The sequence below is a fragment of the Stegodyphus dumicola genome, chromosome 7, assembly GCF_044657685.1.
Source record: "Stegodyphus dumicola isolate Sdum_Otavi_A_Nest chromosome 7, ASM4465768v1".
Taxonomy (NCBI): Eukaryota; Metazoa; Arthropoda; class Arachnida; order Araneae; family Eresidae; genus Stegodyphus; species Stegodyphus dumicola.
The window spans coordinates 139330824-139358532 of record NC_140774.1 but is presented as its reverse complement, the minus strand read 5'-3'; the positions used below and the strand labels follow the sequence as shown (position 1 = coordinate 139358532).

Below are 27709 nucleotides of genomic sequence, written 5' to 3'. Positions count from 1 at the left end.
GGTGTTCAATAATAAATTCCAAAAAAAAAAAAAATGCTGTGTTGGCAGGAATGAAACCAAATTGGTAAACTACGTGTTGAGCGAGAGCCTGAAAAACCTTAGCAAGTCTTCTAGTTAAAATCTCACTTCTTTCAGATTCTTCGTATTATTACTATATTATTTGTTTTATTGGTTGTTATCGTATTGCTAAGAATTCAAATGCTTATTTTAAAGTGCTTCTCAAAACATTGAAGGAACATCTTGTAAAATATAAAATAGAATAAAATATAAAAATAGTAGGTTTAAAATACAATAAAATATCTTCTGTCATGTAAAATCAGATAAAATATATTACGAACACAAAATTGCAGTTTTTAGAATCATTTAAAATGGCAGTTATCAGTTTCAATGAAGCTGCGTAATTACAAATGGCTCCCATGTTTTAGAAATCTGACAATTCAGGCCAGCGGCTGATAAATAATTTGATAAAACTGTTCAACGGTATTTACAATTAGAAAATGCTGATAGTTAAAAAAATGTTAATAAAAAATAGTTACTTGAATAAATGTTTTATTTTGCAATAATAAACAGGTATGAAATTTGAATGTAAATATAGCAAATATGCAAATAAAATTAATTAACAATAAGAAACAAAAAAAAATATAATGGCACAGTATTCTAACTATTGAATAAGAAGGACTTAAAACATTTTAATCTTGAATACACGGCATTAAGTATCAATTTTAAAAATTCTTTCATTTAAATGATGGTAGGCCCACCAGCGGCCGAGCGGTAAAGTCGCTGAGCACTGGTAGTTCGGTCCGAGGTTCGAATCCCGCGAACGGGCTGGCTGCATGGGCGTTTTCGTGGTTTTCCCCATGTGTAACGTGTATACGAGCCAGTTTCCCTTAGAAAGTCCTCCACGAAAGGCATCCCTCCCCTTAGGCAGATAGCCCTCGTGTGCTTTGCCATAATTAAATACACCAACATTTAAATGATGGCATTAAATGTTAAAACTATACGGTACCTTTTCAATGACATAAAACATAATTAAAATTTTAAGAAATTTGTTTATTGATACAGATGAATACCTCAATCCACTGTTGTATTTTAACTAACTTTAAAAGGTACAATTACCCAAAATATTCATTAGAAAAGTAATGGGACAAAATACAAACTTTTACCTTCGAAATACTGATATTTACCGTAAATATGTTTTAATAAAAATTCGTATTCGAATTACATGTTCGTATCACATTACATACAACGTATTCACATTATGCGAAAGAGCATTTACAGCTATGTATTCGCCAAATTCGAACTTGAGTCAAATTGATGCTTACGTGCAAAAGTTCTGCCCGTTTCTGTTGTGCATGTGAAAGCGAAAACAATACAAATTAAAACACATCTAGGATTGTATATAGTCACGATCATGATCAATGACCTCCAGCTATCTTTCCAGTGGAAGATGAATCCCAAGCCGATAAAAATTTTCGGGTTGAAGTCAAAGAACTCGGATAAGGCAATTTTTGCGACCTCCACAAAGGTTTTTCACTCTGAAAGAATTTTGCAAAATACGGAAAAGCTTGAAGCTTGTGCTTGTAAAGATAAAGGGAATATCGCCGGTGAAATAAAATCTCCGAACCAGAGTTTCGGGCATGTCATCACAGTAGTATTATGGCTTTGCGTTATCATGTTGTATGATAATTAATCCCTTGGCAAATGAAAATGCCTCACCACTTCCAATGTAATGATTCCTAAAGTCCTTCTAGGCCAAGGCCGCAGTACCTCCTTTGTTGAACACTGTCTGATGTGTTCATTACTGGTTTCCTTTTGATAAGCTCAACAAAGACACTAGTCCACGCTTACTGATGCTGCTGTAATGTTCTGCCGATGACACCAATTCCAGCTCTTGGAGCAATAATTATTACTCCAAAAACTTTTCCCCAGTGACCTATCACAAACTGGTAAGACTTTAAGCGCACCCAATGTTGCGCACCCAATGTTGCACCAATAGCACTGTTGCAATGATCAACAGTGCTATTCACTTGGGTTTTAGTGATCCCTGAAAGATACTAATATGTATGAATATCTGGAAGCTCGGATATAAAGGCATAATGGCAACGAAAACGAAGAAACAATAAAAATGTATACACTTACCCTTCTTTATTTCTAACATTCATTTCATTCACTTACCTTAAAGTTATTAAATAGTCTCTCTTGCTACCAAAAGTTGCCAGATTCCTTTCGAACGTTAAAAATACAAAATACAACCAAATAACAATATTATTTAAATTCATATTTTATGTTTTGTGGCCTAACATTATGCTACTGTGTAAATATTAATTCTTTAGCTTATGTTTCATATGAACCTCGTTATGAAACAAATGTGCAATATGTGCTGTATTTTTGCCATTACTAGAAGTTAAACGATGTTTCTAGTAGTATAAATTGTAAATTTTTTTGAATATTTGCTTTGTTTTAAGGTGTGTCGAAAGTGGTATTGGCTCCTAGTTTCTTTTTTTAGATGTCGAAGTATATGCAAGCCATATTTGGTTGCAGCTGTATTAAATGATAGAACCCTTTAACCAAGATATTATACAGGCATATTTTCTACTTTGATAACATTAAATTTATTTATCTATGAAAGTCTTAAATGTAATTTTGTTCCGTGTAACGGAACAAATATTTTATTCTGCAGTTTTTTATAGAAAATTTCTGCCATGTTCTTTTTTAAATCTCCGAACTTAAATCTCCGAACTTTTAAATCTCCGAACTAAATGTTCTTTTTTAACTAGTTTTTTACTGATTGCAAAGCATTCATTGACGTTACCTGAGTTAATTTAGTTCCTGCTGTATATGGTACTGACTGAGGTAAAATTAGAGTGGGCTTAACAAAAAATTATAATGTTACTCAATTTTAAAAAATGAAGAAAACGTATAAAAATTATTCAGATCCTTAAAATATGAGAAATAAAATAGTATTAGGGGTCTTATACGATATAAAAAATCAAATTCTTTATTTTTAATATTTCCAATCAATGTAAATTCTTCCAAAAAATTCCTTGAAGTACCATAAAGTCATAGTAAACCATAACAGTTATAATATGAAAATAAAAATTTGAAGATTTCATTCTATTTAAAAGCACATTAAAGCTTTAAGCCTTTATTATCGGAACCTGAGAGTATCGCTATCGTACTACTATCGCTTGATTCTTATCATTAAGATATAATGACCATCATTAGTGTCCATTAAAGTCGTTATATGTTCTTATTTCTTAGTTGTAATTATATCTCGACAAAATATAAATATATTTTTAATAACAATAAAATTTTATTATTATTATTTTTTTATAAAAAATGATTAATTTATTTTAATAATAATAAAATTTTATTATTATTAAAATAAATTAATCATTAACTTGTTTAAAATGCCTAAATCAGAATGGAGGTCAATAAGGGTTTCAGAATAAAAAAAGAAAATCTAAAAGGGTTCAGATTCTAAATTACGTCCAAATGGGCGTGTCTTAACATTTTGTGTGTTATCTTTATTTATTAAATATCATTTTCTTCACACTTAAACTATAAAAGTCAGTTCAAAAGCAATATCGCAAAATAATTTTAAATTTAGCATATCTTTAGAATTTCCGCGCTGGAGATAAAAATGTGTCAAGCGTTGGAGATAAAAATGTTTTTTCTGTACAACGTTGCCATTACTCGCTTTGAAATCCTTTAGTTTGTTAATCAGAAAATCGTTAAAGTTTTACAAAATATGAAATCGATAATAAAAAGAATTCCAAATTTCAAATTTGGGCTTCCAGATGCCCATATTCGCAGTAGGATTGTCATTCAAAATTGGATGGCTCTAGGTACCGTTGTTTTATCACAATGCGAGAAACATACATACATTTATGCAGATTCTTCATCATTTAATTTCTTCAAATATAACACAGGGCGATCATATTTGGTGGCAACAGTTTGAAAAGTGATACAGATTTCAGCGCAAAATGCCAAAACGAAAACAACTGTCTCTCAGGGACAAAGCTCCTTTGGACTAATTATATGAAATATTTTTTTAATAAAAAACATTTTTTCTAACCTTGCCTTTCAATTGTTGAGAAAGAATTTCCTAATTTTCTGGTTTTATTTTAAGAACTAGACATAATACAATACAAAACAAATGCCAATTTGAATCCACGTATAATCGTAAATTTAATTTCATCACGATGTCAGAGTTCCTAAGCAACTATTTGGTCAAAAAGGTCAAAAACATTTTATTCTAATTACAGTTCTAATTCCACTACAATATTCTTATTTGAAAGATAAAAAGCGACATAAAAAGGACACAGTAGTTATTATGTTGCATTAACTAATTGATTGTATCTCGTATTTATTATTTTAAGAAGAGAACATAAAATCTTTATGGTAATGACGAGTGGAAATCTCCTTAAAAGTGGAGCCCCTTTTCAAAATTAGAAACGAATCGCAAATGCAAATTTCCGGCCGCGTCAAGGCCCAATTTCCGCATTTAATTTAAATTTCCGGTAGACACTCCAAAGATGGCGAATGTGTATTTTACCCACAATTAAATTTCGCCGTTCTGTTTGAGTCTGTGATATATAATTTTATACTGTACCTGTATTTTTGCTGTCGAAGAGGTTTGTAAGCGTGGAATAATCGGTCTTTGCTCTTTTATCTTAAACCTAAGTCTGTTCTCTCAAATTACAGACAATTATGTAAAATGATTTCTTCACCTTTATCAACAGTACAAAGATTAAGACAATAAAACAGCTGATAGTTTCAAATTTCCAGTACACATTCCCCGCAGAAAAACCATAGGTATACAGATATTCTAGAGGTGATTATTTCACAAGTTCCAAATAAATGTGCGAAAATATTTATTGAAAGGGTCTCTGCAATTCCCCCTTCTTTACAAAACACTAATTAACAGTATTCTATTCTAATAAATTATTTTCTTTTCCATTAAATCTTTGAGGATCAGAAAGCTGTTTCATTATACAGTTACAGGAACGGAGAATGCTGCAAACACAATCTGAAGAGATGTAGACTTGCTTCGCTAAGCCTAATTTACAGATAACCGTAAAACAAATCTTGAAATATTATTTCTCTTTAGAGTTTAATTTATGAAATTAAGCAAAAGTATTTCCTTAATATTCAAGTTTAAGGGTTTTAGATAAATAATAGTCTTTATAAGAATTAAAATATTTAAACAATTATAATACACTGCTGGCCAGTAAAATTGCGACACCGTGAAATTGGCATGCAACAAACATCAAAAGAAAAGGTACTAGATGCTCAACAAACTCTATAATTTCAAACGCAGAAGTGGAAACACTATATGGAATAAAACTATTTTATATCCAGCTCTCAGGTTGTCTATACGAAATTCTAAAGGTATGCTGTTTCTCGTGATTTTGCTGTTGAATCGAATTTTATGTGCGTAAGCGCCCAAAATACGTTTTTAATAAATAAATTAAACACACAAAATGTTAATAATAAAAAGACGTTAATATTTTTTTTTTAATTGTTCAGCCATCTTAGCACAAAAAAACTGAATATTGATGTGATGAACAGAGAAAAGACCACCTGCGTAAAAAGACTTGGAGGGGGGGGGGGAATTATTATTATTATTATTATTTTTTTTTTTTTTTTTTTTTATGCCCACACTCAACGCTGCCTCAAGAATTCTAAACGTATACTTCGATGCTGCTTTTAAGATTTTTGTTATTTGCTGTTGAACTGTATGTGGCGTAAATGAGGAAGAAATTATGCTTAATAATAATGCTAAAAAGACCCCAAAAAAGTGAATAGGAGTGAGTGTAGCAGCAGACTTACAGACTGCGAGGTCAGCGAGAGCGTAAGAAACCTTAACAAACCCTTTTGGGTGACCGTTAAGAGCTGAAACCTTTCAGTTTTTTTTTTTTTTTTCCATTGTTATCTGACTATTGCATTCTCTATTATTAAACAATAAAGAAGCTCATGTAGTATTTATGTTCCTCGCATTATAGAGAAATGGGTACAACTGGAACCACCAAATTTTTAACACGCGAAGTGCATTTCCAAGCCCGAAATTCGAATTTCAATCTTACTTACTTCAGAACCTGTGGGAAATTTATGCAGTTCTGAAAAACAAATTCCGCGATTTGAAAGGAATGTGTTGCAACTCTACAAATTGTAAAATATGTATCATTCAAATTTAATCAACAAACTCTATGATTAAAAATAAATGTGTTGTCATTGTCTGAAATAAAATATTTTTATCTTCCGCGCGACAATATTTTTAACTTGCCCTTTGGAAAGCGTATAGTATTTAATTTTCTTTCAAATTTAAAGGCTGCTATATATTAACAAACCAAGCGATTTAAAAGCAATAAGCGCGGTCATTCTTTTCTGTTATAATCAATTACTAGTGAGACACAAGAAATTACATTAGGTACACTCATCAAAACTATTGTATACTTTTCTCTTTTTATAATAAATATTTTAAGCGGTTGGCTGCGCAAGCGGCTGCTAAGAAATAAAATATCATCGTTGAACAAATAGTGAAATGTCTGCTATTTACACATATATATTGGGGGAATCTTCACTATGTTTAATTATTTTCGTACTTTTGCAATAAATATGAAATATCGTTTCACAACAAATAAAAAAAAATTAACCGCTGCTATTATTCAGTGAAGAGGTCACTCGAAAAGTAACTTAATAAAGAAACAAGAAATCAGAACTAATAAAATAACCTTAAAAAAAATACGTTTTCCCTAGATGGATTTCCATAGATATACCACAATTTGGTTAGATTAGATTATTTGAATGGCAGAGTCTATGCGCTTAAGAAAAGGGATGCCTTCGTGGAGGACGTACTATAGGAAATTTGTTCGCATTCACATTACATATGGGGAGAACACAAGAACCAACTACCCAGCCAGTTTGTTCGTCTGTGTTCGAACTACCAGTATTCAGCGGTTTTCATCACTCAGCCACTGGGGAACTATGGAATTTTTAACAAAAAATTGGTACTTTACATCGTAAAAACAGAATATCAAATTATAATTAAATGTTTTGTTTCTAATCAAAATAAAAGATTTAATTAGTTTTCCATTAATCCAAATTTTAATCACAAAATTCTTTTGAATTTAAAAAATAAAAATAATAATAAAAATTACATAAAATAATGAATAAATTTAAACTATTTCTTTAGAAGCTCCCATACATTACTTTCTTCGAATGGAAAGATCTTTAAAAAAAAGAGATAGTTTTTCAGAAACATGATTAGATAAAGTTTAGGTTTAAATTCTTTTAACTGTTCCCCATTTATGGAGCTTGTCATTAAATTTAATATCTGTTCTATTCAAAGGAGATCTTCTAGTCAAAATATTATTCATCCATCTGAAATCTCGTTTAGCTTCAAAAGTTTTGAAAAAATGACTTACCAGAGCAATGTTTTATTGGTCTTATATTATTATAACTTTTAAGTTTACAAATATGGTTATCCTTTCAGAAACAAGATCAGAGATTGCAATGGCATAGAATTGCTATTTTAATGAATGTGATGGCGACGCTTGATGTATTGATGCAATGTTTTAATAGTTTTCATAAACTTATTTAATTAAAATTTTTATTCATCTCGTTCAAAAATATTCATCCTATTTCTTGATTTACATTCCAGTTTTGCATTCTCCGTAGTTTCTTTTTATTGCGTTTTCTTGTGGTCTTACGTTTTTCTTTTTTGTATTTTATTTATTGCGTGAAAAATCTAATATTGAAATAAATATTACTGATTTTTAAGAATATATTTGTCCTTATATATATATATATTATATGATTTCTTCCTTACTATATGATGAAATGTTATATCAGTAAAAAATTAATTACCAGTAGTATTAATAAATTTATTGTAGACAATGGGATTTTAATTAGCCAATGAACTGTCCGTGCATATTCTTCTATCGACCCCTTCATCCTCATTGAACCCGTTGGGAACACCTATGAGGATAAATTCGGATAAGGCTAGATTCTGGTTTCGTAAGTTGAAAATTTGAATCTCTGCTGCGGTCTAGACGAAAGCCCATTTCAAAAGTTAGATTAAATTCTTAAATTTATAAATTAAATTGTGAAACTTGTGTTTAAGACAGATCCAGTTGGTTGGCCAACTTCGTGCTCGTGCATTTTAATTTAACCACTCAAAAAGTGGTGAGGTAAAATAAATTAATAAAAATTGAAAGTGATTTTATTTCTGTAGCTGTTTGTTTACAGTTAGAAATTCTTATAGTAATAATTCACCTCGAAGGATATAAATAGCACCACACTTTCATGAAGTTGAGTTAGTTAAACTTAGATGAACACACAGCAGGTGTTAGAAATTCACCGAAGCGACGAAATGGGGCAGAAACCACGAACAAATTGTGACGACTGACTAACGGTAACAACGCTGAGGGCGTTGTGTCAATTGATAGTGTTTATGAAAGTTTGGTAGAGATATAACGTATGCGTATGACTTGAATGATTCACATGAAAAGGTTTAGGTGAACTATTTTGTGAACGTCCCGAAAATAAGTACTTTGTTCTATTCTGATCTTCAAAATACTGAAATAAATCAAAATTCCTTCCAAGATCTGATTTGGCCTGCATGACAGTTTTGAATAGGGTTTGTAGAATCTTTACAAACTTGTAGAGACATTAGGTATTTTTTAGAAGCAGACAAGATGAAAAATATGCAACGCCTTTGCCGGGAATCAAACCACGGATCTCTGGAATAACCGCCCAGCGTGCAGACCACCACACCACGAAGGCACGCCAAGAAGGCGGGAGAAATACCTTATAAACTAACCATGGTAAAATTCTGGTATGACACATTTGTATTTAGTAGGTGATATTAAACAAGATGTCGCAAATGAAAGTATGCCATGATGGAATTTCATAATAAACTCTGCTTTTATTGACATACAACATGAATGTGCATATAACACGCTTCTACATATAACACGAATGTACAGTAAACAAAATGTATTGTGGCACATGTACTACAAAACGCGAAGTTTAAATAAGAACAGTAACATAAATCAAATTAGCATGAGTTTAATTTCGGTTTCGATATATGATTTCATTTCGGATAATTTGTAGAAGCAGCTAACTATTAAGATAAAGATTTTCTTTATCTCGTTTTGCATTATCGTTGCGTAGATAAACATAAGAGGAACATACTGTCTTACATCTTGTTCCTTGACAATCAGATTAAAATTTATATGTTTGTTAAAACATTTCTCAAATATCTTCTACTGATTCTCAAAACAACACTATTCATAATCATTACAATTTCTCGTCCACAATGCATTGACAGGAAACGTAATAATTTGAGATTCAGTAAGGATAGATTCCATTCCATGAAAATTCGTGAATGTCTGTTTGTTGCTTAAATTAATGTCTTAATTTTTTATCTAAAGTTGCATCAGTCTTCTTTCATTTATTTACGAACTATTAAAATCCGTGCGCGTCTGTCTGTTTGTTTGTTGGTTTGTTTGTTTGTAACATCATCTCCTCCGAAACGGCTGGGTCCAGAGCTTAGCGGAAGGTACCGTTGGATTCAGAATTTCCGTGGCTCGCCGTATTGACCATTGGCATCTTCGTACGATTATAATTAGCCGAGATATTAATTAAAAACTAATTTTCTCCCTACATTTCCCTACGTTTTGCACTTTCTTTCTCAGTTTCTCCCTGTTTTAGGGATTTGGCCGCGTGCCAAAATCATTTTTCTCGAATAACTACGGAACGGCTCCGAGTTGCGATTCGAAACGCATATCCCCGTATTCGAAAAAAATCAACGAATCCATCGATACCGGTCCTATCTTCGTACGACAATAATCGGCGGAGTTATTAATTAAAAACTGCGAAAACTTTAATTCATTTTTCGGAGTGGCAACAGTCTCGGAATTAGATGAGATAAAATTGCTTTTTCGGAAGCTATGGGGGGAGAAACAGCTGGCATCCGCTCAAGCGTTGTGTTGGCGGAAAGGTCAAAGTTCACGGATTACCACGTGGAGAATTATTTAAAAATTAATATCCTTGCTTCTAATTAACTTACGGACTTGAAACAAGTATCAACATTTAGATTTTTGCGATATGTTTAATGCTTTGCTTCCTATTTTTTTAAAGATCTATTCATTCGTGTTGTATGTTTCTGTTAATGTTCCTTTAAATATTACATTCACGGTTTATACAATTTCAATTTTGCGTGTGATGAAATAAAACAATAAATAGAAACTGTCTCTTCATTTAGTTGTTGCGAATTGATTGCAGGTTGGTTTATCCCATTGATAAGTGGATTAATCTGCAATAAATGAAAATAGCTATTTTTTTTTCCAATGTTTAAAATTTATTTTTGATTTTTTTTTAGATTAAACATTTTCTATGCAGATATTTAAACAAGAAGTTAAAAATTACTAGATATTTTTAGATTAAAAATTTTCTATGCAGATATTTAAACAAGAAGTTGAAATTACTATTTAAAATACTAGATTAAATTTTCACTAAAAATTTCTTTTCGTTCAGGGATGTAAATTGAATATATTTTTCTTGGAGATAGTATATGAAAACTCTTCTTATTATAATTAATTATGAATTATTAAGTGCATTAATGTATATATTGATACAGTTTTGCGTGTGATCATATTGAAGTTTATAAAATAAAAAGAATTTTAATAACGAATCTACTGTTTGAATAATAAATGCGAAAATTTACGCGATTACACTTTCTACAACAGCCCATTTAGCGGCTGAGCGGTAAAGTCACTGAACACTGGTAGTTAGGTTAAGTTTCGAATCCCGGCGAACGGCCTGGCTGCATGGGTGTTTTCGTGATTTTCCGGTTGTGTATAGTGTATGCAGTATCTTCTGGATGCATACGTGAATAAAGCGGGCGCAGCACGATCAAAATAGGTGAACACTGGTAATTTGGTGCAACTTTCGAATACCGGCGAACACGGGGTGGCTGCATGAGTATTTTCGTGATTTTATGCATGTGTAACGTGTATGCATATGTTAATAAAGCGGGCGCAGCCCAGGTAAAATCGATGTACACTGGTAGGTCGGTCCAACTTCGGAATCCCGCTGAACGGGATGCCTCCATATATTTTTTCGTGATTTTACTCATATGTATTGTGTATGCGGTATCTCCTGTATGGATAAGCGAATAAAGCGGGCGCAGCCCGCTCAAAATCGCTAAACACTGGCAGTTCAGTCCAATTTTCGAATCCAGACGAACGGGCCGTCACCATGGCTGTTCACATGATTTTACGCATGTGTAATGTGTATGCAGTACCTTATGGATTCATTTATGAATAAGGCAGACGCAGCCCGCACAAAACCGTTGAACACTGGTAGTTTGGTCAAACTTTCGAATATCAGCGAATGGGCTGCCTGTATGAATGTTTTCGTGATTTTCCGGATGTGTAACGTTTATGAAGTTTCTTGTGGATGCATACGTGAATAAAGCGGGTGGAGAACACTGGTAGTTCGGACCAAATTTCGAATCCAATCGTACGGGCTGACTCCATGGGTTTTTTCGTGATTTTCCGCATGTGTATCGAGTAAGCAGTATGTTCTGAATGCATATGTGACCAAAGCGGGCGCAGACCGCGAAAAACCACTGAACACTGGTAGTTCGGTCCAACTTTCGAATTCCGGCGAGCGGCCTGGCTGCATGAGTGTTTTCGTGATTTTCCGCATGTGTATCGTGTATGCAGTGTCTTCAGGATGCATATGTGAATAAAGCGGGCTCAGCAAGCGCAAAACCGCTGAACACTGGTAGTTCGCTCCAACTTTCGTATCCAGACCAACGGGCTGGCTCTATGTGTGTTTTTGTCATTTTCCACATGTGTATCGTGTATGCGGTATCTTCTGGATGCATTAGTGAATAAAGCGGACGCAGCCCGCTCAAAACCCCTGAACACTGGTAGTTCGGTCCAACTTTCGAATACCGGCGAAATTGAATATGGGAATTTTTTTAAAAACGAACAATGATAAGCGGGCTTCAGCCCGCTCAGCTGGCGGGCTTGCCCGCTAGTTTATTTACGAAACTCGGTGTCAGTTAGTTTTACCATCAAAGAAATTAAATAATACCTAGTCAATAAAAATAAAATTAAATTTGTTCACTAGAACAAAATACTCTCCTTAACTCCTCCAATAATTTTAGCTTCATTTATTCTTATCTATAAGATTAAAAATATAACAAACAGTATTGGTAAATTTTAAGCATTGCTTGCTTTCCGTTGTTCGAATGGCGCTGAAATGGAAGTAGTTTCGATTTTAAATACCTTTAATAAATTCGAACCAAACTGTAAACATTTAATAATAAAATATCCATACTTAAAACATTTAGTAATAATTCAATAACACAGAAAAGTTTTAAAATAAGCATTAGAACAGCTATAAATCAGCTACGTTTTTAGCAACCGAATTCTTCCGACGACAAATGCAAAGCGTGTTGCCAACGCAGGTCACGAAACGTTGTAAGTTAATTCGTAAGCCATGGAAATAGATAAGCATAATATATGTATAATCGTGCTAGAAAAGGATTCGTATCTTAAATAATTTAATTCAAGGGCATAAAAACACTTTATATAAGTTTTAATTAATTATATATTAGGCATTTACGTTTATTTATTCAAAGTGTTCTTTGAAAATCAGCTCCAAATGAAACTATGTTATTTATACTTCATACGTCTGTAAGAGGAAATTTGTTCTTTATGATAATAAAAGATTTGTAAAATGGGTGTACAATTGAAAGTAAGATTCTGAGAAATTTTGTTTTCTATCAGCAGAAGCCAAAATAAATTACCTTATCAAAAATTAAATATTTCCAAAAATAAGGAGAAAAATTAAAAATTATCTTTGCTAAACGGAAGAATAATATGAAAAATGTCAGACACTCATAAGGCACTGTAATCCTTTTACTTTCTAATTCATCCTCTAACAATAAACTTTCTCCATTCTTCACGTTAATCCTTTATTTCATTAGATTTGTCACTGAAAGCATTTTCAAAATAACCACATAACGTAAGAAAGTGATATGAATAGATGTTCTCAAAAACTTCGTATCTTTAGACCTATGAATTACGCCACAATAATATTATTAAAATTTATGATTCAACTTTCATATAAATAGTGTCTGTTTGCGGCTTAAGTCCTTGTTATAAATTCAGCTTCTGTAGAATTTCAACATTAATTACCAGTAATGTCTATTTCATATATATTAGTCAAACTAAGTCATGAAAACAAAGTGGAAAAACTTCACATTAAAAGAACATATATTAAAAAATGTCAATTAAATCATTTTTCATTGCATCCTTTTGGTCTGATTTAATATCACATTTACGTACTTTATTTTACATAATTAGCCAAGTTAATTCTGTAATAATCAACTTAATTTTCCCATATACATAAAGCTATTTATTATTGTTAACAGCTCTAGTTTCAATTTTATACATTGATCAACGTTTTAAATAAAATAAATTGTCAACTGAAATTTTTCAAAGAACTTTTGTTCAACAACAATTTTCAAGCAAAATTTTTAAAACGACGAAAATTAATTTTCTCTGCAGTCATGGCATAAAAGCAAATCATTTTTTTTTTCAATAAAATATGAAACTCAAAGCTCTCATCTCTCTAAATACTTTTGTTCAAAACTTTAAAAATCCTATTTATGGAATTTTTATTAACAGGAAAAAATTAATTTTTTAATAAAATACTCCATTATTTTACTATTAATTTTTCTTAAAATAAATTATTTGCTCTTAGAATACTTGAATTGTAAAAATCCAAATAACACAAGGAAGTTAAATGAAATAAATGAATACGACATTTGTACTCGTATTTATATTACATAATTTGATTATAGCAAAAAAACTAGACTCACTTGTTCACCCTGACAGGTGCTTCCAAAAAGGATTTTCTGGAAGTATAGGCATGTTCTTACTCTTCAGGTGAAGAAAATGTGCTAGCCTCATACAGCAAAGCCATTCAACCACGCGCCATTTTCCCCGTGTGAAACGAACGTCCAGGCCAATTTCCTTTAGAAAGTCCTCCACGATATAAACGTTAAGCAGAAAGCCTTTGTATGCTTCGTCATAATCAAATAGACTAATGAATCACGCGTCGATAAAGGAACCAGGAACGAAATGCAAGCGTTCCCCCATAAATACAAGTCAACCTATTTTTATATAAGTTGTTTATAAATCGAAAGAGCATGGCTTGTTGACTAAAAAATCATTATACTAGAAATCATTACACTAGAAACGCAAAATAAAATTTAAAGAAAGTTGCGCACGTTATCAAACATATCAAAACTTATCACAAAAGTAAAATTTTGAGCTCAACTGTCGCTAAAACTTTTAATAAAATACATCAAAATAATGCAAGTTTTGGAAGAACGATCCCTAATGCATTAGTACCTCTGCATGTGGCCATTCTAAAATGCGCCCAATTTGATACATGTTCTGTTAGAACGCAAAATATCTGCTTAGTATATGATATTTGTTTCGAATACGACTAGAATTCGATGAGTCACAACCGCGCGCACTTCCAGTACCACTGAGAGCTTTTGAGACTTGTTAAGGTGGTCTACTACAGCAGCATTACAATACTAAAAATTTGTTTACACGCAGAATCGCTAATTAAGAAACTATATTGCGTGAAATTTGGCAGAAATATAAAGCAATAGGTCAGTTTTGGAATCAAAATGTTAGAATCAGGTTTGGAATGAAATTTACTTAAATATTATATTTTAAAAAAATTAGTTTGAAATACGTAATTTTAATGTGTAGTTTGGAAAGCCATCAATAGATGGCGCTACGAGTTAAAATTTAACATTGTAATCTTATTTCTGCAAAAATTCACGAAGTAATTGATTTTGATATCAGTTATAAATCATATTTTTTTCTAAATAATATTTAGAAGCGTTTCATATATTCCTTTATACACAGTTTTCACTAAACATTGTCAGCTGTCAGCAGAATGACGTTTACGGCAACCCTATTGCATTGCTATTCCGCACTCGTTTTGTTTACATTTATTTGTACTGTGGTCAGTTTGCAAAAAATATGCGAAAATATCAAGGACGACCGAAAAAACATCCTGGTTTTAATAAAAGATCCAGAATTCAGCGTAAACGTCGAGCTCAAGAAAAAAATATGAAATTAAATTCCCGAGATGTGGAAGATTCCGAACAAGCGGATGTTTTCGAAAGGTGAGAAATAATTTATTCTTTATATCGACTACCTCGTGTTTATGATTTCGTAGTAAGTTAATTCCGAAGTAAAATATGCGTATTTTTTTTTTATTGAAGGTCAGAAATTATTGATACGACTGCATCTGTGTCAAAGGAGAATCATTGCCCGGATGATTTTTTTACAAAGTAAGTTTTTTTTTTTTTTTTTTTGTATGTGTGTGTGTATGAGGGGATGCTAATAATTGTTCAATTCTGTTATAACAATTTATTCCTCCATTCACACTAAATTGTTGGGAAATATTGAAAGGGTAAATTCCAATTCACAAGGAATTGCTGAAATAATTGAATCTTTTCAAAAGTATGAGCATGTTCTTGCAATCTAAATTGAATTCACCATCATTACATGTATTATTGGAAATTTTATAGTCATATGTTTGCTACGAAATGCTTTGTCAGTTACCTATGGTATATTTTTACAGGTGTATGCACATTTATTCATGTGCTCGCTGTTCAACTTGCTTTTTTTTATTATGTCATTTACTTGGATGTTAAAACTTTCTTTTAGCGTTGGAACATTTTATGATCATTTAGTAAAATTTATATATAAATATATATTATTGCTTGTTTATTTATGGTTCTGTGTATTTGTCATGTATGCATGTTGCGAAGTGTAGGTTTTGAAAAATATGTCACAAATGGTAAATTCCACCAAAAGCTGAATTGAATTGATATTGGGATGCAGGTAATTAGAAAATATCTGCCGTGTATTTTGAGCGTAAACCAAACTAGTGCCAAGAATGGGACCAATACGCTCAGGCTTGCTTAGAATTTTTGCCTTTGTCCAAATTGAATTATCTCCAGTATAAAGGGAGTGAATGCTTTCTCTGTATAACAATAAAATATCTGTCTGATCAAAAATCTACCAATAAGAAACTTTTCATATGTTATGTGACAGACTTTCTGCAAACAGAAGTCCTCAGCTCTGTTCTTGTACATGTTTTTTAATTGTGGTTCAGATGTGTACTTCTCAAAGGAATTCTTCTCATAGGAAGATTATCTGAACATTTAAAAACTATATTCTGCTTTTAGGGGCCTAATATTTTAGGCCCCTAATATTAATATTGAAATTTCTAAAATGTTGAAAAATATGTCATCTGGATTCTGTGCAAAAAAATATAATCCCTTTTTCATTTCTGCATTTGCAATTCCTGCATTTTCTTTATTCCTACATTTTTTAATTGGAAGGAATTTCATTCGCAGAGCCCTCTAATTTATTCTTACAAATCATGTAGTAATGTACCATTTTAGATAGATATAAATAACACATTTTGTAATTTTTCTAAACTATACAGCATGATATAATAGCTACACAGGGTATGGCGAAACAGTATACAGCAATATCTGTCGCACTGTCTGAGATGGGTGGTAGTCATACATAGCTTAATGCTTAAATTTGTTATGTGTTATTTATTTATTCATGTTTTTTTTTTATTATTATTATTATTATGTTATAGCAGTTTATTTCTTTCATTCTTAGGTCCGGAAGTGAAAAATTTGACTTTTCTACGCCAGAAGTTACAGCTAATGTTCCTAAGACAAACCAGGCTTTCCTGAGGTAAGTTGGTTTATTTCTAAAATAGATATTAGCTGTGCATGATATTGAAACTCTTACAGCGACTTAATTATGGTTAACTAATTATGTATTAATTTAGAAGTCAAGCAACCAAAATCAGCATTATATTTTCAAATAGTGAATATTTCAAAATATGATGCTGATTTTTGTTGGTTGACTCTCAAATTAATACTTGGTCGGTGTGTTATTGTATCTTAAATAAACTAATTATGGTTCTTTTCTTCTCAGTTCTGATCTGGACATTTCAGTTATTGACTCTGACGTAGAAGGTAGAAATACAAGCTCTCTTTTGGGGTAAATATGTATTTCTCTATGCCAAAATTAAAATGTCATCATTTATGTTTTTCTTTTATGGTGTTACATTATGTTGTTTACATACTGATAGCTATTAAAACTGTTAAATATAATATTGTAGCTATCAAAAAGAGAGGGATGAATTTGATTTGTACCAAATTTGGGCGTTTTGCATGAAAGAACTTGAAAATAAAAGATTTTTTTAAAAATATATTCATTGAAATCAGTGAAATTTTCAGACGGGACACTGAAGCAAATGAAAATATTTTGGGGTTTGATTCTTTTGATGGGAGCCTCATCAATAAGCCTACTATCTTTTTTAAATATTGCTTCTTTTTCATTGTTTTCATGATGTTTTATGTTCCCTTCATGAAAGAGATTTTTAATAATTTAAATTTTGTTAATAAAATATAACAAAATGAAATCTGTGATTATGTGGCTATTATTTTTTCCATATATATTTATTTGAGGAAAACCAAAAATTTTATTATTTTACAGAATTTTTAAGAAAAATATAAGGATAAAATTTTTTAAATAATTCTGATTACTACCTTTGCTTTCCTCTCGTAATGTGCCTCAAATTAGAGCAATTAGACAACAAATTTAAGTCGTGATCTTTCTTTTCCAAGTTTTTTTTTAGGCTTAGGAGTATAAATTGCTTATCCCCACAAGACAGTGCATCTTCTTAGTATGCCATCCTAAGGCTCCGTTCACATGATGGTATAAATGTCATAGACGCATAATCATAAGGCACAAAATGTGGGAGTTCCATTCACACCTGCGAGAGAGGGTCTAAGCCATAGCCAATTAGAGAAGCTAAATTTGTGAATGCATGTATGTGTCTACAGCTTTCTCTCTCAATAGGCTTTATGTATATGCTCTGATTGGTTGACTGTTATATCAAGTCGGCACAAAGTTGAAAACTTCAAGCTTAATGCCCAAACTAGTTTTTGTGACACAGCAAGGTCTGAATACGAAGCGTTGTTAGTTGGGAATTATGACATTTATACAACGGCTTGAATAGAGCTTTAGAAAGCCATTTGGTAACTGAGTTATCCACCATGAAAGAGTTATTCTTGCCCCTCTGAATTCAGTGTTTACTGGAACACGAACATTTTATACTCAGGTGTAGAGGCCCTTCATGTGAAACCTCCGGCACACAAAGTACTGACTAATATTGCACGAGCAAATGACACTGCGAGCATGGAAGCAGCAGTTGTGAAGATGACTCATCTTCTTGTAGTAATATACTGGTAATCCAGTGTATTATTATTGTTAATTTATTTGCTATCTGTTGCCTAAATTTTTCTAAACCTAATTGCGAATGGGCTGCCTGCATGGGCGTTTTCATGGTTTTCCCCGTGTATAATGTGTATATGAGCCATTTCCCTTAGAAAGTCCTCCATGAAAGCATCCCTCCTCTTAGGAAGATCAAGTGCTTTGCTGTCATCAAATAAGCCAAATTTAAACCTAATTTGTAATATTTATATATATTAATTATATATATGTATATATATTGTGTGTATATATATATATATATATATGTCATAATAAAAACACAAGGAAAAGACGGAACACTGTAGATGCGTGATGAGACCCATATTGAAGAAGATTTTGATTGCGCAGTATGCTAGTAATGCTAACTTGGTAATATCTAAAGAACTTGGCAGTCGAAGCAGTTTTAATTCCATTTTTATTTCCAATTGATATTTGTGGCCACAATCACTTGGCACTAGTCGTGCCTTTCCACACAAGATTTGCATTTTTATATATTGTTAAGATAGAAAGCAAGCCAGCGAAATTACATCTTAGCAGAGCAGAGGGCAAAAGCTGAAGTGCGTAGTTATGAAAGATGGAAGTACGTGAAGAGAAAAGTTTTGGTTTACAATTCGGTGATTGGTTGTTAAGAGGCATCTGGTATTAACGGTTACGTAAGATCGCATGATTAATTTGAATGACGCAATGCAGATAAGTTATTACGATTTTAGAATAGAGAGGAAGAATTAATGTTTATAGTTATATTATAATTCTGATTCATATATTTTTATCTTACGTATATATATATATATATATTTTAGCTTGGAGTCTGAGCCTCTTCAGGAGGACCTTAATGATGAATTTCTGTGTCCTGATTCACCTTTAATTATCGAAAGGGAAGATCGACGAAAGGCAAATCCATTACTATCTGGCAGAACAATTTGCAATATGTCTTTTGTAATAGTGCAGGCTAGGACATTAGAGCGTATCATATATAATGATAACGTTTCAACTAAAGCATTAAAGTATGGCTTGGCTAACGAAGCAGTAGCCTTAAATCAATACAAGGAAAAGCATATGGGAAAAAACATCAGACGTTGTGGCCTTTTTATTGATCCTAAATATCCCTTTCTTTGTACTTCGCCAGATGGATTGATAGACGAAGATGGATTACTTGAAATAAAATGTCCTTATACAGCCAGATTCTCAGCAGACTTGTCAGACTTTTTCAGCAAGCCTAATTCTGTTGGTCTTCGGATGGATGCTGATAATAATCTTTATTTACCGAAAAGCCACAAATATTATTTTCAAATTCAAGGGCAGTTAGCCATAACAGAGAGGAATTGGTGTGATTTATATATATGGTGCAGAGAAGATGCAATCACATTAAGAATACCCGAAGACAAAACTTTCTGGATCAGTTTAGTTCCAAAACTCGAAAAATTTTACGTGAATTGTATTCTTCCTGAGCTTGTTGATCCAAGAGCACCAAGAAAAATGTCTCTTAGAGAACCGAAGTATATTGTTGATGCTAGAGCACAGAATGAGAAACAAAAACAGGCCACTGCTTCTGTAAAACAAACACAAGAAAAAAGAGAAATTGAAATTTCAGAAGCAGATAAAATTATTTCATTTCCTAGAAAGAATGCAGGAGAGAAAAGAATCAGGAAACCAAAAATTATTTTTGATTTGTAATCAGTAACAAGCCAAGCCAGCACACCGTAACATTTTCTATGTCTGAATAAAAACTATGCCTGCAACAAAGCATTATGATTAAATCCATACTTAATTAGAATATTACCCCATTTCTCTAAAAAAATATGTTCAAAAAGTCTCTGCTTTCAGTAATAGATACGTCTGATCAATTCTGCCATAATTCTGTAATCAATACTTGAAGCTAGAATCTCCTGTGCTGCACTACCATTGCATCTCTTTTCTGAATGTTTCATCATCCACTTCTCATTTAGTTCACGGAGCAGGGAAGCCTAAAACTTACTTACTTACCCAGCCTGACATGTACACTGACAACGATGCAACCCAGGAGAATCAAGATAGATTCTGCTACACCAAACAAGTGGCTTGCATTAATCCTATCACAATTCAGGACTCCTGATTCAGCTGGAAGGACATCCATACAATGATATTTGAGAAGAAGATATACAAAATTGAGTATCGTGGAAAGATGATTGCTTATATCTTGAACGTGGATGATCCACTTGTCTACAAAACTCATAACCATGCTAAAAAATAAGGACATCAAATTTCAGTGCATCCTGCTCTCACAAGAGAGAAAGGTGATCATTAGAAGCCTTCACAGCTCCACATGTTAATGCTGCCTCATGTTGCATAATATAATAATACACACACTGGCCAATCAATAAGAAACCTTTCAGATTTTCATCTGAATGCATGCTAGGGATGAAATATCCAAATTTTTTCTATGATGTGGATTATACTTGGTTAAAATGCTAGTATAAGTAAGGTGTAAGAGTGCTTTTCATGATGAATGAAGTAAAATGGGGAAAAAAAGGCGGCAGATCGTTCACCATTTGAAAAAGGGGCTTATTGTTGGTGCACATTTAGTGGGGGCATCGATTTCGAATCCTTCTCTAAAAAATGTAACTGCAGTTCGAGCATAGTTTTCAAAGACAGTGATCGGCGGTATCTCCGATGAATTGTACGGCAGAACACGGATTCAACTATCACAAATCGTCAACCAAGGCTCTTCCCAACAAATTTCAGCTAGAACTATGCGCAGCGAATTGCAGAGGGATAGGAATGCATAGTTTTGGTGCCTGTAAGAAAATCGCTCAGTTCTGCCGACATGCAAGACTTCATTTTCAGTGGTGTCGAGAAAAGACACTGGACATCTGAGGATTGGAAATGGGTAATGTGGTGGGATATTACATTATGTATTACATATTAAACATAAGTTATGGGTTACCTCATAACTACAGAAGGTTCCTGTTTGCTGCCGGAAAAGGTTGAAGTAATCTGCAATGTAAATTACCGACAATACATAGCTTTGTTCATTTATGGGCATGATAAAATTTTATCGATGCTTTTTGAAAAATGCTGCACAAACTCAAGGAGTCATACACGAAATGTTAAAGGGCGATAAAAAAAGATCATTGTAAAGTTCCATGCACAGATGAAGGTGTTTAGTGTATTTAATTATGGCAAAGCACACTAGGGCTATCTGCCTAAGAGGAGGGATGCCTTCGTGGAGGACTTTCTAAGGGAAACTGGCTCATATACACGTTACACATGGGGAAAACCACGAAAACGCCCATGCAGCCAGTCCGTTCGCGGGATTCGAACCTCGGACCGAACTACCAGTGTTCAGCGATTTTACCGCTCGGCCGCTGGTAGGCCTGCACAGATGAAGGAATTCACCAGTTTGAGAAGTGCAAATCTGATTTAGTCAATGGTGCCCTTTTGTGTTTCCCAATGGATTACTCTTTGTGTGCAGATGCATCAGACTTTCCTATAGGATCAGTATTGCAGCAATTGGAAGAACAAGAACAAGACTGAAAACCTATTGTGTTCTACTCTAAAACATTAAATAATGCACAGAAGGTTTATAGTACCTATGACAGAGAAGTCTTAGGAATATATCTTTCTGTCAAGCATTTTAAACATGTATCGGAAGGACGCAAATTCATCATACTTACTGATCACAATTCACTGTTGGATTTAAGGACTAATGTTTTGTATATTTTGCTATACTTCATCATTCCTCTGACATCATCTTCTAAATATTAGTAAATATATATCTGCATTAGTGATAATCAGCTGTGAGCACATAGTGCACCATCTTCAACTCATTTGGGTATAAACTATGCTAGTGATTATAATGTCCTTGCTTTTTCCCATATGCCATATGTTGCATGAAATTTTGTTATATGAATCTAGCTTCCTGTGAGGAATTTCTGTGATCTTTCTAGTATGTATGGTCAAGAATTAGGCTTGTGATATACTGTCATGATTTTGCCCACATGTTCCCTGAATATACTACCATTTCCTTAGGAAGACTTCCAAGAAGAATACTGTTGTGAGTTCTAAGCCTAACTATGGTTTGGAACTGTTTAAAATGAATTATTGGGATTCTGCACATGTAATGTGGATGCAATTCTATTTCCATTTAGAAGATTTTCTGCAAAGGCAATGCTTTAGCTGTGAGATAATTCTGTTTTGGAAATAAAACTGATATTTATTTAGATTTGTGGTATTTATAAGGCAGTTTATCAATAGCAGGTAGCATCTTGCCTCTTTGCTTTGATCAGGGCCTGTGCAACCAGTGGTAGTCAAAATTTTTAGAATTCAGAGAATAGTGCATAGCAAAATTTTATAATTTAGCAGAGGGCACTGAGCAGCAGAATTTAGAGGCAAAAAAATGTTCAGAACTTACGAAGACATCAGCCAGCAGAATTTAGGATATGCAGAGATTGCACTGAGTGGCAATAGTGTCATATGTTATATTTGCTATCTGCATTATTAATTTGTGAAACAATTTCAGCTGTTTGAAAATGCATTTTTCTGTTAGAAATTTGTATTTCTTGCAATTTCTTTTTTTGGGGGGGGGTCGAGAATATGGTGTTAAAAATATTTTATCATTTTCTTTTTTCTCTTTTTTTTCAGGTGAAAATTTTGTGCATGATTTGGCTTTCATTGAGACGTCTATGGGTCAGGAGTTACTAAGGAAGAGAAACTTAATGCAGGTTGAAGCATGCAGTGTCAAATATATAAGGAATATAAAAGATGCTGTATATTAGTATAAGTTTGAATATCCATAATAAAAAAATTTCTTGAAAATTGTGTTTTTTCTGCGAGTTATTAAAATTGGAAATAATTAATTACAATAGTTATGAAAATTTTCGAAAATAAAAATACAAGTAGTATTTAAAAAGTACTGCAAAACTCATTTTTAAGTAGAAAAATTATTCTCAGATGAAATTCTTTCGATTATGCAAAAGGACTTTTTTAGTATTTGAAAGGTTCATTTGAACCCAACAACTGAAACTAACGTCTCCCCAGTTTATTGATACCAACCATTTTGTTGGTATCAATGAACCCACTACTTTCTAAAAGCATTTCTGTCAATTACTAAGGGCTAATGAACAGGTGTTGAATTCTCAAGATGAATGTTGCCGAAACAGAAAAAAGTGTACTTCAGAACATTCTGCAGTAGCTCAAACAAAGTCACGGACCTCATCTATACTGTAGTCAGGGAGAAATTATTCCCCTTCCTTTTCTTTCAAAAGCTGAGTTTCCAAACGCACAACGGGAGGCCGTTGCTAAAAGCTGTGGAACCAGTTTTATAGCTATTTTTAGCAACTTGTGAGCTGTTTTTCAGATAACACAGTAAATCTCGGGGAGGGGGAATTTGAAATCATGATCACTGCCGGTACGGCAGAATTTAGGTACAGCAAAATTGTAAAATTCAGCGAAGCATCATGCAATAAAATTTTAGAATTTTGTGGGAAGGGCACTTGACAACAGAATTTATTGCGTACAAAGTCAGCAAAATGCATAGCGCCGTACCTGATTCATGATACAGCAGTATTCATTACCAATAGCAAACTTGTTTGAGGATAAGTTCGAAAAAATGTTTTCTAGTTGTTACCTAAAATCGGTAAACAATAATCTTTGAAAGATTATTCGATTATATCGTTACTAATATGGTAAAAATTTGAAAAGCAATCAGAAGCCGTATCTCTAGGGTCTTCACGTCACGATTTATTTTTATTTGTTCGAATATGATATTTATATCTCTCTTCCTACAAGTATGTATCTTCGTACGTATAAAGTATCAAAAATAATAAAAGTAATTAATAAATTTTCTCTAGTTGCCCTGAAAACTACATCTGAATATAAAGCTAAGAAAGACATCAGTAAATTGCTGTTGTTATTTGCTGATCATAATGGTAATCAACCGAACATGATCACATATACCATCTTCAAAACTTTGATTTTTATCAAGCTTCATATAAATACTAGGTTTTTGTTAGTCGCGTAATTTGACATCCTAAATTTAAGATGACAGATGAAATAATGACTAGTTCTGAATTAGCTCATTCAGGAAGTAAAATTTTCTCCTTCCCGTCAATATAGCATATTTATAGCTCCCAATGATGGCGATCACTAACTAAATATGTTATGGATTAGAACCCTATTGCACTCCATAAGTTTTTCTTTATTCGCTTTATGTGCATGCATGCTTGGTTGTGGAAGAAATTAAAAAGCCCCCCCTTTTTTTTTTACTTAGGTTATTCGAATGTATACGCCAGACATTTATTTGTTGAACTGTAATTATAATTTGGAACGTGGTGGTAGAGCTGTTGGAGCCGAACCGAACGTCAGTTTGTTTAGAATTATAGAGTTTGATTACGCCAAAGCAGGTGAATTTGGAAAACACCAAAATCGGTCATGCATCCAACTCGTTATCGAGGCTTGAACTCCGGATGAACTACCAGTGTTCGGCGGCTCGTTTGCTAGAATTGCGTTAGGCTCTTTGAATGTAGCAAAGCCACGAGGGTTACCTTCTTAAGATGGTAGGCCTTCGTGGAGTCATTTTCTGAAGGCTTAGATTAGGTTATTATGGCAAAGCACAGTAGGATGCCTTCATGTTGAACTTTCTTAGAGAAATTGACAACCCATACACGTTACACATACAGAAAATTATGAAAACGTCCATGCAGCCGGCCCGTTAGCCTTGATTCGAATCCAGGTCGAAACTACCAGTGTTCAGCGATTTAATTCCTCTACCGCGGGAGGGCCTAATTGCTGAAGGGAACTGGCTTGTATTCATGTTACACACGGGGAAAACAAACAATGCAACCAGCTGATTCGTCTTGCATCGAACCCAAACCAGTTCGAACTTCCAGTATTCAGTAGTTTTAACCACTCGGCCACTGGTGGCGTGTGGTAGGAGCCACAGATAATGTACTGAGTAGCAAAAATCCCTAATAGTGGCCCTGGTTACTAGTAGGATTGTAAGTATATTGGTAATCATCCAATATACAGCAAGGAAATTTCGGAGCTTAATTGTAAAGTCAAATGCGACACTCCGATAAACGTGGTATATGTAGAGATGGAAAAATTTATTATTTAAAATACTTGTATTTATTAGTAAACATTTTATAAAATTTATTCTTAATTTAGCGTTTAAGAATTCTAAGAGAGTTATCTGAGTATTTTTTCCTCCTTTGGTAATCCAATAAAATTGAGTAAATTTATGTTCTGTAATATCTTTGCGTGTTATATACATAGTTTTTTTTTTTTTTTTTTTTTTTTTCTTTCAAAGTTAGACAAGTTTACACAAACAATACAGGTCGAAAAGGCCCGGTGAGCCTGTCGGCAGCGTCGCAAAGCGTAATTTGACTAACGAAAAGATCATGCTTTGGATCTGGTGAGATTGCCGTGGTATTATCCATAAAAATGAATCTCTCCATTAGTCGCACTATGCATCACATAAACGTCAGCTGTGCGCCGCATGAGCTGACTCAAGCAGATAAGGTCAGACGTGTTCGAGCCTGTACTATTCTTCTCGAATATCAACGCAAAGTTAAAGTTCTGGACCAGATAGTCACTTGTGTTGAAAAATAAATTTATTTCAACAACATAGGCCAAAATTTAGTTGATCTGCGCCCGTGAGTCCGTCGGCAGCATCGTAAAGCGTAATTTGACTAACAAAAAGATCATTCTTTTGTATTTGGTGGGATTGCCGTGGTATTAATCACAAATAGTATATGGAAAAAGGTAAAACCCTTGACAGTAAAGGATACAACGAGATGCTAGTGCATGTTGACGCTGCTATCAAGGAAAAGAGTCGAATTGAGTTCCGGCGCAGAAAGGTAACGTTCCATCAAGATACGTGTCTGCCACCATACGTGTCTGCATTCACCGGCTGGCCTCTGTACGGACTCGAAAGGGATTTTTCACCACATCCACCATATAACCCCGACATCGCACGTTCGGACTTTCAGCTACATCTTGCTGATCCTATCTTCACTTCTGCACAAGACGTCCGAAATGAGGTTGACCTGTGTTTGAACTCGGGCCACCAAGTTTCCGAGCCGAAGGTTTTGAAAAACTACCAAAAAATTGGCAGAAAAGCATAGATTTTTGGTAGTGATTACTATCCGCACTAAAGGTACTGACTGCTTTTTTTTCATAACTTTATGAAGAACGTTCGTGCTTAAAATTTTCGTTACAACCATTAAATTCTGTAATTTATGAATTCCTTCCCACTTCTCATGTATTTATCAACTGTTCTTTATGAACCTGATATTCCTACAATTATCAGCTGTACTTTATAAATCTGATATGTAGAAACGCAATTTGATTTTATGCATTTCAGTATCAAGTGAAATCTTTAAACTAATCGTTCATTATAACACTTTATGTTGTTTTCATTCAAAGCTGAACTCAGATAATGTGCCGAGGTTGAACTACCAGTAATAGGCGACTTTAGCGCTCGCCCGCTAGAATTTAGAGAGGAACTGAGTGCTAGAATTGGGTTAGGCTCTTTGAATATAGCAAAGCCACGAGGTGGCAGATAGCAGATGCTTTCGTGGAGGAAGTTTCTGAAGGCTTAGTTTAGTTTATAGCAAAGCTCCCCATACACGTTACACACGGGGAAGATTATGAAAACGCCCATGTAGCCAGCCCGTTCGCCTTGATTCGAGCCCAGGTCGGAATTATCAGTGTTCAGCGATTTAACCGCTCGGCCGCGGGTGAGCCTAATTGCTGAAGGAAACTGGGTCGTATTCATGTTGCACAACAGGAAAACAAACCATGCAGCCAGCTGGTTCGCCTGGGATCGAACCGAAACCAGGTCGAACTTCCAGTAATCAATATTCTTAACCACTCAGCCACTGGCGGCGCGTGGCAGAAGTAAGAGCCACGGATATTATAGTGAGCATTATAGTGATAAGATATTGTAGTGAGCAGCAAAAACCTCTAATACTGGCTCTGGTTACTAGTAGAATTATATATTGGTAATAATCCAATCTACAGCAATGAAATTTCGGAGCATAATTGTGAAGTTAAATACGACACCCCGATAAACGTGATAAAGATGAAAAATTTTTTAAAAAAGGAAACTTACTATGCAAATACATGTATTCATTAGTAAACATTTTATAAAATTTATTCTTAATTTAGCGTTTATGAATTCTCAGAGAATTATCTCATCGAATTATTTTTTTCTCCTCTGGTAATCCAATATAATTGAGTAAATGTGCTGTTAATATCTTTGCCTGTTATGTACATAGTTTTTTTTTTTTTTTTTTTTTTTTTTT

The 27709-nt window shown here is 33.4% G+C and overlaps 1 long non-coding RNA gene across 1 annotated transcript; it reads left to right on the top strand.

Annotated features, from left to right (window-relative positions):
* The first annotated feature begins 14628 nt into the window (after nt 1-14628).
* LOC146996357 (uncharacterized) lies at nt 14629-23135 on the top strand. Its single transcript, XR_015041912.1, has 4 exons — nt 14629-15406; nt 16758-16835; nt 17082-17147; nt 23046-23135. It is a non-coding gene; the product is annotated as an uncharacterized LOC146996357 (long non-coding RNA).
* Nucleotides 23136-27709: the final 4574 nt, after the last annotated feature.